Genomic DNA, 21,893 nt, shown 5'->3' with positions numbered 1-21,893 from the left:
GTAAGGTATGGAAAGGTTCATTTTTAATAAAGGATTATTAAGGTATGTGTTCCGACAGAAGAGAGAAAACTGTCATGTATGTAAGAATTCATTTGGACAGTAGAGTATTTTGAAAAATATGTGTTGACCTAAACCAGAAGAGAAGACTTCTATCTTTTGAGATTTTAAATTAGTGTCAACATTTATATATCAGTGTAGTAAAGATTTGTGTACGCATCAAAGAAACCTCATTTTTTGCTGTCAAGTCATTTGAATTGAATGACAACCATTGTCAGTATTAAATGGTAAGAAAATTCTTGGTAATAAAAGAGCTATTTAACGGCATAATTTTAGGTTCAAAGGTATACCGTATGCTGACGCTGTGGCGAAGTTTTTGAATTGCAATTTGAGAAAAATAAATCTTAATTTAATTTTTGTTTCTCTAAAGCAAAAAAATACATTCATGCAAATTATATTATTTTTAACTAATGATGACTTGAAGCTGCATTTGATTATCTATTCTGTCCTAAAGAGTCTAAAGCTGCTTATACCAACCTCGATTGAAAAGTCTTGTATTGTTGCTCTTATTCAGAGTCTGCCATGATGTGTTATGTGTTTCTTCCTACTTTTCCAAAATTTTAATTTTTCACATTGGATGTAACTTTCCACAGATTTTTGTATCACTCATATTTAGTGTTACATCTGTTACCTACCAAAATGCACTGTGGTGATCTATGCTTGTTACCACTTTGACATACTTCTGAGATGCAATTCTGGAGCAGTGCTAAATGTTTCATCTCATGTGTGTACTGTAACTTGTATGTTCTTTGTGTTAAAAATATTTGCTAGTTTAACCATCAAAGCTATTAAATTAATGATAATCTTTTAGCTGTAATCAAATAATATACAGTACAAAGTCCGTAATCCGGACTCGTCGGGACTTCGGCGATTACGGATTAAGGGCTTTTCTAGATTATAGATCATCAATTTAACCCTTTGATGCGCGCAATATTATTTTTATATTTTTTTAACTAAAAATTCTAGAAATTGAATATTATGATCCTAGAGACAAATAATATATGAATTTTAAAAAATCTACTCTTGCCCATAGATCTGTGGGGAATGGTCGAAATGTGAAACCACCGCACATCTAGAATTTTGAAACTTACTGATGTAGTAGAGGGAAAAACTCACCATTTTCCCCGCGTGTTTCCAATAAAACAGATTTTTAAAAAATGTATGTAAGAATTGCATTATATATAATTTTTTTACATTATTTTATAAAGTAAATCGTCAGAAAAAATTTAAAAATAAACATTATGTAATTTCTCTATAGCAGTGAAAATATAAGGATATTTGGATAAATGGATTAAAAAACTCAATAAAATAAGGATAAAAAAGAACGCAGTGTTTTTTATTTCAAAGAAAAAAAGATTTTGTGACACTGTTCAAATCATGTTTTGTGTCTTTGGTTCATGCATAGACCCACACTGCACGTTTCGCACATACATCTTGTTCTATGAGGTTTCTTCCTTGTGCTACAAAATGTACACTGCCTGGATTTAAATTTCACTGGTATATGTCCAGCGTTATTTAGTTTCTTTTCATCTGGCACATGAAATTTTTGGTTTTTTATGTTAATGAGGGGGGGGCTTTGTCTTTTTCGCTTTGTACGGATCGTTCATTTCTCATTCATACTTGTTTTATTCGTATTTCGTCCCAAAATATTCAGAAAATATTTTTAATTTAAATAAAACTTTTATGCAATTTCTATTTTTAATTATAGCAAAATATGTTTACATTAAATTTAAACCACAAGAAATAATTTATAAAATCACAATACTAGCTTGAGGAGTAAGTGTGTTGATGTCATAGAAAGGTATTTGGAAAAGAAAGACCTTTTTACTAGGCAGGTGCATCTATTGTTTAGTAATAAAATAACTCTGTGGTTTCAAAGACCTTATCTCTATCCGGGTAAAAATAAACATTCCTATTTGAAAAGTAAGTGAACTCCATTGAGAAGCAAACGCCAGTGGTTTCAAGGCGGGACCACCGAGCCTCTAGAGTATTGTAAGCATTGTGACACAATGCTCTAGCGGCGCAGTGGTCGTGCCCTGAAACCACATAGCAAATGCCATATATAGAGAGGTTTTTTATATACATGCAGTTTAATTACTGCAATATTTTATTGTTTATGATAGAAATCATCATGTTCGATGACTAACTTTTGAAATTTAAAGTTGTTTATATTAATAAAAGGAAGTTATTTTCTCTCATAGAAAATGAATTTTAAAAGGCATCAGATCTGAAGTATTAATACCTAAAACATATATGATTCTACAGTCATTTTGTGTTATTTAAATGTTAATGATCAGTAATCAATTCATTTTCACTCAAAAATTTCGGAAAAAAGAGGAGAAAAAAAATTTGGAAAATGGTGGTTTCAAGGCATGACCACCGCACATCAAAGGCTTAAATCTGGTAAGATGGCATGCAGAAATTATACAATTAAAAATATGAAACCGTAATTTATGAAATAAAGAGCAATTATAATCTAAAGGGTATAAAATTTACAAAAAAAAAAAAAAAAAAAAAAGCTTAATATTTATTTGTTTACTTTATTAAACATTTCTTTCAGTGTAAGCTGTTTAAGTTGCTTCATTTTTTGTGTTAAACATGCATGCGTAAACGCATTACGCGCATGCATAAGTTTGTGGCTTTCAAGTCCAGATTATAGATCATTCAGGATAATGGACATCCGATTTACAGACTTTGTTCTGTATTAGGTGATTTGTTTATTGTGATGAAATACTAAAGACCTGCAGGTAAATTACACACGGTAATTTCCAGAAGAAAGGCCACATCAGCGTAAACGCGCACTCGAGAAAAATGGCGGCAAAAAAATTTAAATTACACAGAAACGCCGCATCAGCGTAAACGCCGCAATAGATTAAATTGCGCGTGACATCGTCTTGGACCGTATATATGCAAAAACTCAACCTAAGTCCTGATATATGACATACCAGTTAAGTTTTTAATAATGAACTATAAATAATATTTTTAATTATCGATGTATTGTTTTTTAAAAGATTTACAAGTCTTAAGCTTGCGTTCTGTTGTGTTAAATATATTCTCTTCATCTTATATCTTCTGAAGTTTAAATAGATATACACGGATTATAAAGGTAAATTGTCTATTTGCCGTCTATCAGCAAACCGAAAAAACTGCCTAATATTTCCCTGTAAGTAACCGTAGACACTAAGGCAATCCACCTTAGATATTTTTCGAACTTCCAAATGTAAGCAAACATATAGTCCACTGCCGTTGCATTCCTCAGAAAACCATTCTAACTCCCCTATTCCCCGATGAAAATAATAGAATCGCCTCTCTCATAGGCTGCCGTTTTGGGATGTAGACGCTAGTCTTAAAAACTATCCAACAAGTACTTGTACCCAAACTGATGGGATCTGTATCTGGCAGAATGCCAAGAATAATCCATTCGTGCTGAAGGGGAATACGTCAGAGTTCGTTATTGCGAGGCAGGTGGAGTCGTGTCCGCCTTTGAAAAAAATTGCAGAAAAGGCTGGGGTGGGGAGAGGATGGGTCCTGGAAGATTCATCGAATGGCAGAGGAGATAGACTATTCGAACTGATGAGAATGTTGATTTGAAAGGGGGAAGAATGTTATTGTTCTGAGATCTCGTTTAGGGTGAATAAGGCATGTAGGTCCGTTCAAGGGAAAGAATGTAAAGAAAATAACGTTCGCAAAAAGCAACTGAGTGGTCTTTTGTGTGGGAACAGCACCAGTCCATGCACAATGACAAGGCCATCCAAACTATGTACAATGACCATCATAGGAAATATTTTATTTTTAGTGCACCTAAATGCCGCATGGGGAAAAATGCGGCACCCGCTGAAAATTTAGGTTTTAAACACGTAAACGCCGCGCCGTTTCTTCCGGAAATTACGGTAGTTCCATTTTTTTACATACTTTTTATCTAATTAAATCTATTATCAACCAGTATTCTCAGTATGTTTGTCCACCTGCAAAATCAAATATCTCAAGTGTATAACATTCATAAAACCAGTATACAGTTATCACATAATATACGAGAATGGAAACGAGATGGTCTAAGATAAATTCTTTCATATCCAGGACATACCAAGTAGAGCAGCCCCATGTGTGTAAAGTACCTAAGAAGACATTTGAGAAAATGAATCAGTATGGCAGTATTATTTCTATGCAGGTAAGGATCTCAAATATAGTACACATTCATTCAAAAAACTGTTCTTTGTTTTTTTTAATCCAGTTTTGCAAGAAAATTTTTAATTTGCAAGGATGCACATTTTATAAGCATGAACATCTGTGTACAAAAGAAAAATATATATATATATCTGCTTCACTTGTAACTTTTTCATTGTTCTTGGCAAAAATTATTATAAGCATCTCAAGCATAAAAAAAAATTGTCTCAAATGGTTCCCATAATGATGCAACTTTGGAACTAAATAGAAAATGGCAATATTTGGCACTTAGCCACCATTTTTATGGTTTTAAAATTCAAGGAAAACCTTTTTCTAGAATCTGTTGGCAACTCCTCATGAGCTGAAAACAGCACACAAGCAATAATTTGTTTGATTGACTGATTGAACAGGTGATTGTAAAGCAGGACTCTCATGGAAATTTGCTAGGTTACTTTAAAACTTTATTTCATGGAATTTATTGAAGTAACATTGCTGTTCTTCAACCTGTTTATTTTATTTAATAAACCTTATTTACAAAAAAATTATACTTATAAATGCTTTTTTTATAATTTATTTACAGTCTTAAGGGTGAAATGGCCTAAAAAATATTAAAATTATCAAGATATTAAATTAAAAAATTTTTTCAACATAAATACTTCAAATTTTATATTTTAAATGCTTTCTCCCCTTAATTTTAATTAATGTGTTTAATGGAAGTATGGGAAGAATTTTGCAAATGCTTTGATAAATAATTGCTTAATTTTTTTTTTAATATTTAGCACTTCAAGCATAGATACTTTAATATTTAGTCAGTAACTTCTAAAATTTATGCATGTAAGTTTATTGTTGCACAGACACAATACACTTTACATGATATTCTCATGAATTCAATGTAAAATACCTACACAGCATGCATCTAATTCAGCATTCTGTACAACTTCGTATGCATAAATTAAGATACAACTGTTTAGATATAAATATTAGGTATCAAATTCAGAAATATATGCATGCATACATATATTTCTGAATCCGTTCCCAATAACAGAAGAGGGGAACCAAATATTAACTAAAATTAGCATTAACCTCATTTATATCAAACATGCTGAAATACTTTCCTTGCTGTTACTATCGTAGACATCTCATTTGTGATGTTGCATTTTTTCCCGTCAAGGTTACCAATGGCTAATCAGCAGGGTTCTAAGCATGGTATTAAGCATAATGTCGGCAGAAAATACATGATATTGAGCATAAATATATCTAATATTGCTTCTTAAATGTTTTGAATTAATTCAGTAAGTGCAAAACAGTTATAAATATTTGTATACTTACAGCAATACTTCATTTTCCTTTTATTAGATTTCTATGGCCCTTCTTCCGGAAACGGAACCTAGGAATATTACATTGCCGGAAAACAATCCTATTTGAAATTTCCTACAGTGAATTTTGCAGATTATGCTTAATTTCACATACAAGTATTCAAATAAGTGATCTGTTAGATTTTCAGAATGACGACCACTTTTTGACAGCTTCTCTGTGAGAGCAAGATAATGTTGAAATCATGCAAAATAATAAATCTTCGAAAAATAAATTGCAAGTACAAAGTCAATAAGGATTGGGATATAATATGCAAATTGTGCATAGCAGTCAAAGAAAGCAATGACAATACAAGAGAAATGGTTGTTTAATGGAATTACTAGTTTCATTCTCCTTTTTCTTTACTCAGTAAGGCATACAGACAAGATTTATTGGAAGCATTTTTCAAAAGTATTGTGAGAACTTTCTTCACTATTTGCTGTAAATGCAGTACAGAGTGTGATACTGAGACTCGTTGGGACTTCAGCGATTCCGGATTTGGAATTTTTCTGGAATTATATCATCAACTTAAATCTAGTAAGTTGGCATGTAGGAATTATGAAATTAGTATTTAGCATGTAATAAAGTATTTATGATCTAAAGGGTATCAAAATTTTCAGAACAAAGGATTATATTTATTTTTATACTTTTGATTAAACATATATTTCAATGTAAGTTGTTTTGTTTTTATGCAAATGGGAAAAACATATTTCAGGGTCTGACTTGACAAAAATGGCAATTTTTGTTACACCATTCCTGTTTATGGGCAATGTCCTCCTAAGTAAAATGGCATCCAAAACATAATGCAATAAAGCATAATTTAAACAAAAAATTATAATCTAAATAAACTGTATTTTATATCCAAATAAAACAAGTAAATACACATTATCTAATCTGCGCAGTACGAAAAGGAGACCTTACCTTATTTAGAGATTGTTGTTTCCGTGGTGTGTTTCTCATAGAATTCCTTAATAGTATCCCAAAACTTTTAAAAATTATCTAAACTAGAATCTGTATACTGCCGTCACCACATAAATTCACAAGAGTAAGAATAAAAATATTCTTCGTAGTGCAGGACTGTCGGTGGCATTTCTTTTGAAGATCCCTTTTTATTGCCCCCCACATAACTTCAATAGTGTTGATATGAGTTACAGTTTTTGAATCCTTAAAGGACGCTTATAATTTACTGAGAGGTGAACGAAGCCATTTATCAGAAACGATCGTTGTTCCAGGTAGGTTATTCCATTAAATTACAATTATTCTTTCATTTGCACACCTGTCAATCCATGTTTTTGTTCCCATTCACTCTAAATTGAAGAGAAACTTCAGGTTAATCTTACCACCGGCAGCCATTTAATAGTGTAAAGCACAAAATAAACAACGTACTTCCTAACCGATATCCAATGCCGAAATAAGCCCTTAGAAAAAGTCACAATCTCAATTCTACAATCAAAATCAGCGTGCTCACGCATTACAACCCATCAAGTCACTAAAATATTCAGGTTATCACGAATCAACAACTTGGCAATAATCCAAAGCATACCTCAAAATATGGACTACCCATGCTAATACTTTCTCCTTTTTGTACACAGACATAATTTGTTGTTCAGTTAAAAAGCTCCACAGTTCAAGTTCTGTAACTGCTGTGTCTAGAATTCTGACTAACTTCTCAGTAGAATTTTTTTTTTTTTTTTTTTTTTCCAGTAACCTCTTTTACTTTCGGTAGCATTATTTTCTGGATCTGGAACCATATTACAGATTTCGCTGTCTATTAATTTATTGATTGGCGCACTGTCATCTTGATCAAAAACTTCTTTTATATCATTTACATTGATTACCGCTTCTCCACATTTTTTTACAAAACCCATAATCACCCTTTCCGTTTGCAATATCCATAAACTTTAAACTTCACAGTTATCACCTTCACTAAGAAGTATCATGGCGGGCTGTAAATTATGCTGAGTGTTTTTTAAAGTTTCTGAAGGCACATCCTCTGAGGACCTTGCGATGCTCCACACAGTAGATTTTATGCTAAAAGATTTCACATATTGAATAGTCTTCCCTTTATTCAAGAAATTTAACGTGTACTTTTAACGTGTTTTTTTTTTATTTTTTATATATATATTTGCATTTCAGCATGCACACTATACCAATGTACTTAGCCTGAATAATTGACGTACAATTTGGAAGAAAGATTAATATGTACACACTCTCTTTCACTAATGAGTTGAATATTTTTCTATAATCAGGACAATTTTTTTGTCATCAGACAAACCAACCAAATTCAAATGCTGAGGAGCCTCAGGCATGAAATGATTTTCAAACCAATCATTCATTAATGCTTTTGCCATCCATGCTCTTTTATTTATGCACATGCTAAAATTGTTAGTCTCGCTTTGGAATCTTCTTGACACCCTTTGGAGCCTTTTCAGTAGAGGTTGCCAAGGTATTTCAGGGTACATATTGCCAGAAAGGATCAGTTTCTTCAGTGTTGTAAATTTCTTCTGCAGATAATTTTTCGCTAGTAACGAGTTTGGTGAATTCATCTGCGAATAGCTCAGTATCAGCTGAAGCACTTTCACCTGAAAGTTTTAGTCATTTTTATTTCACCCAAATTTTTCAATTGCCTTATACCATGGCAATTTTTAAATTTGGTTAACTAAACTGTCAAATTCGTGCTCTCAGCTTTAAGTGAATTTCTTCATTAAATATTTTATCTTGAACCATTAGCATTGGACCCGTTAATAGTACCTGCTCGCTGCAAGGATGTCTAACCCTTTCAGTCATCACTTTATCGTCACTTTTAGTATAACAAATAATTGTTCCCTTATTCATTGCGAATGGAGTGTCAGAATCCACATAAAATTCAAAAATTTCCTTTTTCTGTTTTCTCATGTCATATACAGTTGACTTTCCAATGCTCCTCACATAATTTTGAGACATATATATACCTTTATCCATTTTTTGCAGCAATTCGACTTTTTCTTAAATAGACTTCGAAACATGCTTTCACTTCGTAGATTCTATTGCAGCTCCAGAAATAGAAATTCTTTTTGACATAATCGAATGTTCAAACTCATGTGAAACTCTTAAAACTTAAAGTTTAATTTATGAATGTTTTAACTGTTAATACTTTCATATTATTATTATCAATTTTATAAAAAATGCTGTAATATGAAAGTAATACTGTAATAATAACAGCCTGCAAAAAGTAATTAACTGGTTGAAATCAGAAAGGTAAGGAACAGAGCAATGTAGTATATTAACTGAAATGCAGTATATAAAGTGAATTTTACCAATATATAACAAGCTTTCAACAAGTACAGTCAAAAGTCGTTAATCTGGACACCTATAATCCGGAATGATCTATAATCCGTACCTCAAAGCTACAAACTTTCTGCGCATACGTGAACGCATAGTGCGTTTATGCATGAGCATAGGCGTTTACGCATGCGTATAATACGTTTACGCATGAGCGTTTATTGTATAACAGACGGTATAAGCTAAGCTTAAGTTATCTAAATATCTATTTAAGTTAATGTTGCAGATTGCGTTGTTCCTTAATCTTCGAATTGGATCCAGCTTATTATTTTTTGCAGACTGCTAGAGTAAATTTATAAAAGTAAGCTTGAACTTTTGATTATGTCAAATAGAATTTCTGATGCTGGAGCTGCCAAAGGATCTACAAAGCGAAAGTATGTTGTCCATCAAACAAAAAGTGAAATTGCTGCAAAAAATGGATAAAGACATATACTTTGTTTCTCTAACCATTCCGAAATCTGTTTATCAATTTCATGCTGCTCTCTTTTGACTGTACTTATGTTAAAATGTTTGAGTCAAGTTCTGAAATAATTGAATAAAACAAAAGAGGTGCATACAGATATTTATAGGAACATCTTGTACATACTATACTTTACAAGACAATAATATAAGTGATTTATTTATCATTCTAATCTAACAGTTTATTTGTAAACTGATAAGAATATGTACTAAATACAAGAAGTAACATTTGAGGGAGTTACATACACATGTTATACTACCTTATAACGTTATTATTTGCAAGCCAGCTTACTGAAAGGAACACATGTGGGCGAGTTTTTGAGTGAATATATTGTTACTTATATAATGGAAGAATGTGCATATCAAAAGTGTGTTTTAAGTGATGTATTTGCATTGTTTCCAGAGTAACAAACACTATTTTAGAGCTTCCTGTTGAAAATCAAAATATCAACATAATTATTTTTATACCCTGCTTGAAAACTGCTAATGAGCAGTGGAATTATATATTATAACTAATGATGTTTAACAAAATGGCATGTATTTGATGAATATTCTGAATTATCATTGTAATGCACAATTCCATTGCAATTGGTGAACTTTCCAATAAGTTTACCATATTGTAAAATTAAATAATAAGTGTATATATATGCTTCTTACGGATATTTTTTTGAGTTTCAAAGAATTTGTTTTTGATAAAATATTTATCGTATAGCAGCCTTTCCAGTTATTTGTACTGTGACTACACAGTGATCAGAAATGAAAGTTTGCACAAATGAATTATTCCATAATAATAATCAAGCTGTATTTATTCTTAGCAATATCTAGCTATTTTAGTTCTTGTCAACCAGTGACTGTCAAGATAATATAAATGAAACACCAGTAGTCTAATTCACGTACCAAATTCCATTAAATATATTTGCTGAATAAATGTTTTTATTGTGACTATATAGTATATATTTTTAAAATGCTTTCTAATATCCATAATTAAAACAAAATTTTGGCATGATAATTTTGAAAGTTCAAGATATTTATTGCCACGATAACTGTAAAAGCTCCACTGTCTGAAAATATCAGGAAATGCTAAAATTCAAGATACGTAAAAATTCGAGGTAGTTGAGCATATAAAAAGTGGAATTCGTGTTAGAAAGATCAAATCAATGAGAAAAATTTAGCTCTAAAATTATAGACAATCATCTTATTTGTTACCAAAATGAATATCAAAAGCCTACATTTAAAATTATATTGTTATGAATTTTGAATATATGTAAATACTTTTATTGAAATTATATGCAAATTGTGTGTCATGCATAATGTAACACGAAAGGCCTCAACAGTGTGAAGCATTGCTGGGAAAGCAAATTTATACTAATAAGTATATTTAACATTGAGTTAAATGGCTGTCTTGCCAAATTAGTGAGATGGCATCAAGCTGGTAGTGCTCTTGGTAACTGTCTCTAAATTTGGTTACAAATCCCCAAAAGTCACCAAATTTGGAGTCAATATTTAACTGTAGTCCTGTTCGTATATAACTGTTAGTTCTATACTTAAGTAACTGCTCCATTCTCTATGTAACTGTATCCCACCCTATGTAACTGTGTGCTGTCCAGCAACTGCAAGAATGCAAAGGTGTTGGAAATTTCTCAGTGGACAGGGGAAAATTATATAAGACTTGATCAGTTGAGTTTAGTTCAGAGGTTTCATTGACAACAAAGCTTTTAATATTAACAATAGGTATAATCAGATCATTAACAAGATATATATATATGTAATATATGTATGTAATATTTTCAGTTATTCTAACACATCGTCGGTGAATGGTGAGGCTATTCCATTACACGTTTTGGCAGATGGTTGACAAAGCTGGGATAATTGAACCACGGAGAAAAATGACGACTCAGAACTTTTCATTTTTAACAGCATATCTTTATTTTAATTTAGAGCAGATGATTTTTTCCAGATGAAGTTACTCAAATAACTTATTCAGTAATTGAACTATTAGATACGACTGACTTTAAACTTTAATACGTCATAACGTTCTAACAAAGAAAGAGGAGCATAGCGGAGGCGTTAGCAGGACGAAGGCGAGAAGGCATCTGTCTTGGAGAACTTATGACGCAGCATGTATATGAAGAGGTTATGTAACAGAGTAGCTTCTAGATAAATTGCGATCTATTTTCTATTTATATCTTACATCCCCCCCCCCCGTCAAAAGGAGAGGCCAGGGTGAGAAAAGCATTAGTACATTAGTAACTAAAAATTATGAGAAAAGATATGAAAACATCCAGGACATAGCGTACAAGCTTTAACTATGGTCTATCATAGTTCATGACTTTCTCATATAAAATTTTGACTGTATAGCATATGAAATTTTGAACATTAAAACTATGAGTTATAAATAAATATACAATATATGACTAATTTTAAAACTATAACATAATAAATATGGAATACTGATAAATAAATAAGTTATAATTACAAAAGTCCTTAATTTTGTTAAAAATGTCCATTTTGTTTTTTGAAAGTCCTTTTCATAAAAAGAGTTCGAATAGCATGAAAATATCTGGTAAAATCTCTAAATGCCAGATAGTCCACAAATATGATGCATGTTGACAGGGGCGTAGCGAGCAAAACTGGCGCCCGGTGCAAAATACCTTTTTGGCGCTCATTCTCTCCCGAAAAAAACACAGTAATATGATGAAAATCTTGTCTGGAGACCATTTGGCGCCCCTCTGCGAGCGGCGCCCGGGGCATCGTACACCCCTTGCCCCCCCTCGCTACGCCACTGCATGTTGATAGTTCACAAATGTGATGCACTTTTTTCACTGAATATGTTTTCATAATAGTAAGCTTTGATTAGAAAATATTTAAAATTTTTCTTCCTTCATATAAAACTTAGAAAAGAAATAGATTGTACAATTTATGAATAATATATTAGTGCATTTGTTCTTTTCATCGTAGGCAGTTAAAGATTGACATATTTTACACTTCAATACAAATATTATAAATATTCAAAAAACAATTCAATGTAAATTATACAATTACACACTAGAACATGAACACTTTGACTTTAAAACTATGGCATGCGCTCGCCAACAGATCAGCGTGATTACTTGCTGATGGTTGGGGGGGGAGTGCTAGGTACAAATATCGAAAAACCTCCGTTGCCTAGTACAAGGTAACTGGTTTTTGGCATTGTACATTACCTCAAAGTGTTTTTACAAAAATAAAAGATCATACAAAATCAAAATTATACGACAGATAACTTGTATAATCAAGTTAAAGTCTTTTTTTATAATTTTGTAAATTAGAAACAAATATTATCCTACAATAAGAAGAAAATTTTTGCTACAAAATAATTTAAATTATGTGAAAAGTATAAAAGGTCAAGATCGGGAGAATAATTTGTCATAGTCGGAAAAATAACTTGTCATAGTTAGGGTTTAAGTCTAAATCAGGTATTAAAAGTCATAATCAGGAAAATTTTTAATAGAGAATTTTGAAAAAATTAATTTTAATTTTGAACAGAGAAAGGAATTCTACTATTTCTGACAGTTAACTTAAACTCACTTGCTGGATTAAAAGGTCTTAATCTAGTTGAATGAACAATTTCTGATTTCTTTTTAGTAAAAGAATTAGGTTTATCAATTTCATAAGTAACTTCAGAATATTGTTTTAAAATTTTATAAGGTCCTGATATTCGAGGAGATAATTTACATATATTAGGATATTGAAATTCTTCATACATTACTAAATCACCAATTTTAAAATGAATATCATATCTTTCTTTATTTACATTATGATAATCATCAGATCTCTTTTGAGCTATTTTTCTGGCTTCTTCTATTGACGGATACAATTCTTGATTTTGAATTAAGGAATCATAAGGTAATTTTCCATACATTAAATATGATGGAGGGAATTTTGTTACAGAATGAGGGGTATTATTATACTCTTCAGTTACTTGGGGTAATAATTTTGTCGATGTTATATTACATTTTAATCTAGTTATAGTAGTTTGATTAATACATTCAATTTTACCATTAGTTTGTGGTCTATTTGCAGAAGTTAGCAATTGTTTTACATTATGATTCCTTAAAAAGTGCTTAAATTTTGAAGATGTAAAAGCAGCATTCCTATCACTTAAAATCTTTTTAGGTACCTGAATTTGTAAAATTTGTTTTAAGCAATTTATATAAGTATTTGTAGTTACACTTTTAGAAGCAAAAGTCCAGATATATCTAGTTGCATGATCAATAATTATGTGAATATACTTTTTAGTAGAAATATAATAATTTAAACCACCTACAGTATCAATAGATAATATTTCAAAAGGTTCACTAACTAATGGTAAATTTTGCATTAAACCAAATTTCTTTTGTTTACTTTTCTTATTAAACTGACATACTTCATAATGTTTACAATAATTTCTAACATCTTAAACAATCCTGGCCAATAATATTGTGGAGATAACAAATTTAGCATAGATGATACACCAATAGGACCAAATTGTATATGGACCTTTTCAAGTAATTTCGTACGTAGAGACATGGGTATCACAATTTCGTACAATCCCTGTTTTTTGATAGTTAATACATCATTCATTTTCCTATACTTAGTATTACAAACATTATCTAAATTTTGATATTCTTTTATTTCTTCTAATGATAATAAATTAACTTGCAATTTTAAATGTTGACACATAGGATTTCTAGAGAGCATGTCAGCTTCAAAATTAATAGATCCTTTTATATATTTTATATCAAAATCATACATAGATAATTTTAAAGACCACCTAAATAGACGACCTGTAGGGTGTTTTATATTTTTAAGCCAAACTAAAGCAGCACGATCAGTATGTACAGTAAAATGGTTACCATGTAAATAATAATAAAATTTATCAATTGCATCAATAATAGATAAACATTCCAGCTCAGTAATGGCATAATTTTGTTCATAAGATCTTAATTTTCTAGAATGAAAAGCAATTGGATGTAAACTACCATCAGGATGTTCTTATTTTAAAACAGCACCAACAGCTTCTTTGGACACATCAACAAATACATGACAAGGATATTTAGGATTAAACAAAGTTAATATAGGTCTAGAAATCGATGCATCTTTTAATTTTTGAAAAGCTTTTTGACATTCATCAGTCCAATTATAAGGAGTATCTTTCTTAAGTAAATTTGTTAATGGGGCTCTAATTTTAGCATAATTTTGAATAAATTTATGATAAACATTAATACTTCCTGAAAATCTTTGACATTTTTAGGGGGTTGCAATTTCTTTATAACCTCTATATTTGCATTACTGAGCTGGTATTTACCTGCTTGAATGTCATATCCTAGAAAATTTATTTTTTCTTTAGCAAAATTACATTTAGATTGTTTTAATTTTATATTCTCTTTCTCAAAGATATCAAATATTTTTTTAAGATGAGTTAAATGTTCATCAAAATTTGGAGAGAATACTATAATATCATCAAAATAATTTAAAGCAAATTGAATCTGATATTTTTTTAAAATTTCTCTAAGAGCTCATTGGAAAACAGCTGGGGAATTTTTCCAACCAAAAGCTAATCTAGTAAACTCATACAGTGTAAAATTTGTAGTAAATGCCAATTTTTGAGTAGCCTTTTCATTTAATTTTATATGCCAATAGCCTGATGCCAAATCCAATGTAGAAAAGATTTTTGCATTTGTTAATTGATCTAATACAGCATCAATTCTAGGAATAGGTTCAAAATCAGTTTTAGTAATTTGATTAAGCTTCTTGAACTCAATACACAATCTGCTTCTGGACTGCTCATCTCGCTTATAAGCTAAAGTTACATGAGCAGCATAAGGACTATAAGAGGGTTTAATAATTCCAGCTTTTAACAATTCATCTATTTGTTTTTTAATTTCACTATTATCTTTAGCAAATGCTCTGTATGGTTATAGGCTATTGGTAATTCAGAAGTTAATGTAACTCTGAGAGGTTCAATCCTTATACAACCAACATCATATTTACTTTTTGCAAATATATGATTATAATCATTCAACAATTTCTGTAACTTACAATGAGAGTTTTTACTATTTTCAAAAAAATTACCACAATTTTTAGTACTACTAAGATCATTTTTACATTATCAAAATATTTACTAGATTGTTTAGCACTGATATCATTTTTACCTACATTATTTTGGAAAAACTTGTCTACTTTAACATTTTTACCTAGCTGTTTTCCAAGCTGATATACTTCATGATTATGAAAATTCAATTGTGAATTAAAGAATGAAACGCATGGTGATGAAAGCAGTAACCAATTCGGCTGATCTTTGGAATATGGTAACTGGTAGTTTGGCGACATTTTGGAGGCGATAAAGGTTAGTACCTAGGACTTTGGTAATAATGTGAGAAGCACTCAGTTCCGATTACGCATTATTTTGCGTGAGGGAAATGAGAGATCATGAGATATGTCATGTGACATTAATGGACGAATTACAGTTGTTTAATCGGAAAAGGGGAGAAATCTGGAAATTTCGTATTTAGCTATATTCAGTGTTGTGTGAAACGTGACATTAATGGACGAATTACAGTTCTTTAATCGGAAAAGGAGTTTAATTTGGAAAAGCTTCATTGTGTGTTGTGTGAAATAGTGTTGATTAATTTTCGGATTGCATGGCGCTATGTAAAGAGAATTCTAAATTTTTAATGCGTTTATCTGATAATAATAATAAGTTGAGATTGTGTGAAAGGAAGGATATTACAAGTTTAAATGGCGGTGCAAGAAATATGGTGAAAATGGACATATTGTGAAAAGGAGTGTAAGGAAGGGTACGTGATTTGCTGAAAGTAGTTTGAGTATAGGTGAAATTTTATTAATTTCTTATTACTTGGTGAATAGACTTCCAGTTGACTACTGGATTTAGGATTTAGAAATTAGCAGTAGTACTGCAGCGACGTAATGAAGATTCTGAAGAAGATTAGGTAAGTTAGTATTTTTAATCATTTGAGGATATTATTTTTATGCATTGTTCTAAAATGTAAGGAGTAAATAAATTAAAATGGTATTATTTGAAAATTGAGCAATGATTTAGTTTAAAGTAATTAAGATTGTAATCTACTTTTTATTAATTTAATGTATGTGCTTATTTATATTTTAAGTAGTGTTTTTTAATTTAATTATATTTTAATTTAATGATCGTGATTTTGTAAGTTATATGTTTGTAGTATTTTGGAATATGTTTGAGTAGTATACGTTGAGTATTTTCATGCATATTCGTGAAATGTTTCTAATTTATGAGAAAAAAGCAGTGTACATGGATATAGTGAAGAGTGTGCGCAATGCCATTTTTGTGCAATTCTGGGATGTTTTTTTAAGTAAAATTAAGTCGACGTGTACATGGTTTAGTGATATTTTAATTAAATGATAGTAGTTATTTTGTGAATTTTATGTTTGTAGGAATTTGGTATACGTTTTAGTTGAAGTAAACGTGCATGGAAATAATTTAAATATTTGACACTAAGTATTTGTAATGTTTGCGGTATGAATTCGTTGGTGACGTTTATAATATAATAGATAATTTAGAGGTAAAAGTTTTTAGATATTTTATTTATTTTATACGTGGAAATGTTCATATTTGGAAAGGGTATATACTTTTTCGCGATCAGGTAATTTCATATATGTTCTTTTTACCGGGTTTAAAGATTCAGAAAATTGTCATGCATTTTCGTGAAATTTTTCTAATTTATGAGAAAAAAGCAGTGTACATGGATATAGTGAAGAGTGTGCGCAATGCCATTTTTGTGCAATTCTGGGATGTTTTTTTAAGTAAAAATAAGTCGACGTGTACATGGTTTATATGCATGTGTTATTGTGAAAAACGCGCAAGGAGTTTGCGATTGTGCACTTTTTCCCAATTTTGCAGTGAATATTTGTCATGATTAAGCAGTTTTGTAAGATAAAATTTCTAGTATAAGTGTAATTTGGCTAGTAGATTGTTGGAAAAAGTGTTCAGTAATTAAAAAGAAAAGAAACATGTCTTTACTTCGTGAAAACAAAATGGCGGCGGAAAAAAAAATAGTGTTGCTGTAGCAGAGTTGGTCGCCAAATTACCATAACCCAAAAATAAACCGGAAAAAAACTAAATTAGTTCTATGTGCATTGTTTACCTTTTTAACGCAAACGTGCCTAGCCGTGACCTTCGAGAGGGAGAAGGCCATGATACTTAATAAACATGGCGGAGCTTTCCGTCCGACGTTATTGTCGGAAAGTCGTCTGAATTTTTAAATTTTCGTCGGAAATATAACTTTATCATGTTGCTTATTTAATTAAAATAGCTGAAAAAGGAGGCTTTATATACATACACACTTTTTAAGCTTTTTACAGATATTTTAATTTGTGTATAAATATAATTGAAAGAACCGAAAATCAAACGAACATTTAAAAAAAAATTTAAACGCTGATTGAAAATTACCACTGTCATGATAAATTGGAAAGGGGTTCTTAAAATAATAATTAATATTTACCTAAGCTCAAGTATTAATTTATTCGCCTTTCAGAGCAAAATATATAACCATCAACGTCTATATCTCCAGCGTATGTAAATGAAATGCTATATAAATTAGCTAATAAATGTGATAAAAATATTTCATACAAGAAACACACCTAAATCTTATAACAAAAAAGCCTTCCAACATTCATATTTGAAATGAAATAACCTAACAAACAACATACACAACTGGCAATAAAAAGCATATACATGATAATCATAATTCCCATTATCCTAAAATTTAGAAGCTAAAAATATGTGTATGATTGAAAGAAATGGTGCCAAGAAACATCAGCATTACTACTAAATATTGTAATCCATAATTATTGAATTTTTAATCGTATAATTTTTAAAAATATTAAATTTTACATTAACTGCAAATTGCAGTTCTGTTATTTTTCTCTTGGAATTTGTGGTACATCTCTTGGTATGAATACGAATGTTGCAAGTTATGTTTTTTAATTATTACATTTGAATGCATTCCATTTTCATTGTTAATTTTTGTACATGCTTGTGATAGCAAAAGAATTCAAGATAAATGGGAAAAAACTTTTTGTTGTGTGCTATTTAATGAAGAGCAGATTTAAATGTGAGTTCTTACTATTGTGTATATTATTCAAATCATTTCTGCGCAGTATCCAAGGGAAAGTACCCAAAGGAATGTTATAGATTTGAAAATATGAATAAAATGACCGTGAGAATCTGCCATTGGCTAAATTTAGTGTATATAAATATATTTACATATGATTGAAAGAAATGATGTTAAAAATCATCAGCATTGCTACTAATTATTGTACTTTTAACAGCTTGCTATTTAAAAAACATTAAATGATTTTTTATTAAAGGGAAATAGTAGTTCTGTTTCTTTTTTCTGGTAACTATTATCAAACACTGCATAGTTTATGTTTTTTTAAAATATTGCCACATACACTAACTATGTCAAAGTATTTCCTTTACATACGCTGGAGATATAGAAGTTGATGGTTATATATTTTGCTCTGAAACGCGAATAATTTAATACTTGAGCCTAGATAAAATATTAATTATTATCTTAAGAACCCCTTCCGAATTTATCATGACAGTGGCAATTTTCAATTAGCGTTTAAATTTTTGTAAAATGTTCGTTTGTTTTTCGGTTCTTTCATTTATTTATATTTATGCACAACGTTAATTAAAATTTCTGTAAAACGCTTAAAAAGTGTGTATGTATATAAATCCTCCTTTCTTTCAGCTATTTTAATTAACTAAGGAACATGATAAAGTTATATTTCCGACGAAAATTTAGAAATTCAGACGACGTTTCGACGACAACATCGGACGGAAAGCTTCGCCATGTTTATTAAGTGTCATGGCCTTCTCCCTCTCGAAGGTCACGGCCTAGCACGGATATCTTTCCTGTATCGGGCTAAAGAGGGAAATTTTGGAAAGCGTCTTTTGAGGGAAAGTCTTGGCGTCAAAAAAATCCTTTTGGGGATTTTCCGCTATTCAAAGGATAGCCGAAAAAAAGGATAAGGTTCGGAGAACAGCCTTCGTTGCGCCAACTTGGCTCCTTTAAGGATATGGGCGACATTTCATTATGCCAACGGAAGTAAATATCATTTGGGGAATAGGTGCTAGGGAGAAAAGGAAAATACATGGGAAAAAAACGGATTAAGATGTGTTTATATTTGTTTTGTATCTGATTGCTAATTTGCTTCTGTTATGTTACTAAATTAGCATTAAAAGTCGAGTAAAGTGCTTCAATTGCGAAAACGCAGGGCAATTACTTTTCGATCCGTTTTTATATATGTATTAATATATCACATTCCTGCTCATATGATCTACATATGTATCAGATAGCTAGCTACTTCTGACACTTATTTCTGGATGTGTATTATTTTACAACTTTATCTGCTTTGAAAACCCGAATATTGAAACATTATGTGTATGCTTGCGAAATATTATTTCAGATATTCTCGTATAACTAACTATACTATAATCTCATATTATTCAGTTCTCATATAACTAGAATAAAAATATGCTTTTTTTTTATTTAATTTAAAAATGCAGTATTTGATAGCCTTCCATATAGTAGCCATTCTAGAATTAGTTCTGTAATGTTATATAATGTTTATTAAATTGTCTTATGCATTATTTTGTCTAAATATTCATTTTCCTAAAGAGTATGTAATCAATGTAGAGAATGCGAGTTCAATATATTTTAAAGACAGAGATAATAAACAAAAAATAAAAGGAAGACTACACATGCAACCAGATAAAAGTGACCATATTCTAAAGAAAGTTAATAAACTCAAAATGATGTGAAAGCATAGCCCAGCCACGAAATTTGCTCAAGTATAAATAAAATCTGTTATTAGTTGCTGATGAAAAAGTAAGAAAACAATTTTTATGGATAGAAATTTATGTAGCTGAGTATTGAAAGTCTGATACTTCACCGACACTGAAATAGCAATTTATATATTTTATGAAAGTGAAAAAAAAGTGTTGTTTCTTGAAAACTTCAAAAATCTGAATAATTTTCAAAACATATTCTTAAAACAAATTAAGAAATCTTCTATTTCTTAGAAGTTAATTTTTTATAATTATATGCCATATTACCTTATGTACAGATCAAGCATAGCCAAACTGAGACTCGGAATTCATAATTTACTTACATTGTATTCATAATTTAATCACGTAATAAACAACTCACGTTGTTTTGCTTTTTAAACATAATTGTCATTTGAAACAGAATTTGTATGATATCTTTTTAATAATTATTAATTTAATTTTTTGAAATCGCATTGTGTTAATAATAATAATTTCAAACTATGCTTTATTTACTTATTTCTGATAATATCAACATGGTAATTACAGATATGGCACTATTTGATAAATCAAGTAGTGCCATATCTGTAACTACCATGTTAATATTACTCTTCAAATGTGTAGTGGTCATCATCGTAGCAGAAAAGATAAATTTTTTTTTATCCTGGTAGCACCTTCATTCATAATGTACCTCAAATCGTACTGAATGCCCTATAAATATCTGTACTGTGATTTGCATTAGGAAATACAAAACATATTTAATGATCCAAATTTCCAACGAATTAGTTATGTGATGCAGTAGTGAGGTTTGATCCCTATATTGATCCTGAAGTGGGCTGAAGGCCCATGTAATAGCAAAAAACTAACTATACTTTTCTATAACCCCAAAGTTTGACAGCTTACAGTCTCATTCCCCCCTTTTTTCCCATGCTTTTTACCATTACCATGAGGAGATTGTATAGATTAAGAATCAAGTAAAAATCCATAGTTCTGTATTTTCAAATTACTGCTTTATTTTTACATTATTCTAAACAGCAGTACATCGCTTCTTTTATTTACAATTTACTGCTATTAAAATCTGTTTTTAATTATGACCGAAAAAGAAAAATTGAAAATCTGAAGGAAAAGCTTTATTTATTAGCTATAAAAAGTAAAATATAGAAAATTTTATACTTTGTACATCCAAGGAATATGCTTCCTCGGATACTGAGCAAAAGCAGTAACAGATATTTCGGTACTGTTCTATTATCAAGGGACTGTATTCAGAAATGTATGAACGTGTGTTGGTATGTATGTGCTTATATGTGTATTTGTATGCACAAATTTTTTGGCGAGCTAACTACAATTTCTCTTCTCATTTATTTGTATGCACACATATATTTGTACTTATGCATACAATGAACACATAAATGCGTACATAAACGCATACATACATTTCTGAACTCGATCCCGATAACAGAACAGTACCGCTATTTCTTTATTCGTGTAAGTAAGCATTATTGTTGAAATAAGAAACCCTTGGCAATTTACTGAAAATATTTCTTTTTAATTGAAAAGCTTTGTTAATTTTGAAACATGATAAACACCTAATTGTGTTTCTTGAATATTTCTGAATTGTAACATGCAGTTCTTACTGACATGATGTCTGATGACTTTGAAACAGAATTAGCTAATACAGGAATATAACTGCCTATGC

At 30.5% G+C, this 21,893-nt stretch overlaps 1 protein-coding gene and 1 long non-coding RNA gene across 2 annotated transcripts in view; both read left to right on the top strand.

Moving 5' to 3' along the window:
• LOC118190335 (uncharacterized) overlaps positions 1-21,893 on the top strand; it is a 78,031-nt gene that overhangs the window by 1,993 nt on the left and 54,145 nt on the right. The window lies entirely within an intron of this gene.
• LOC146994032 (uncharacterized) lies at positions 3-6,170 on the top strand. Its single transcript, XR_015043968.1, has 3 exons — positions 3-284; positions 4,135-4,225; positions 5,578-6,170. It is a non-coding gene; the product is annotated as an uncharacterized LOC146994032 (long non-coding RNA).

The sequence above is a fragment of the Stegodyphus dumicola genome, chromosome 11, assembly GCF_044657685.1.
Source record: "Stegodyphus dumicola isolate Sdum_Otavi_A_Nest chromosome 11, ASM4465768v1".
In the NCBI taxonomy this organism is placed as follows: Eukaryota; Metazoa; Arthropoda; class Arachnida; order Araneae; family Eresidae; genus Stegodyphus; species Stegodyphus dumicola.
The sequence above is the reverse complement of the archived record's forward strand: the minus strand, read 5'-3'. Positions and strand labels throughout refer to the sequence as shown.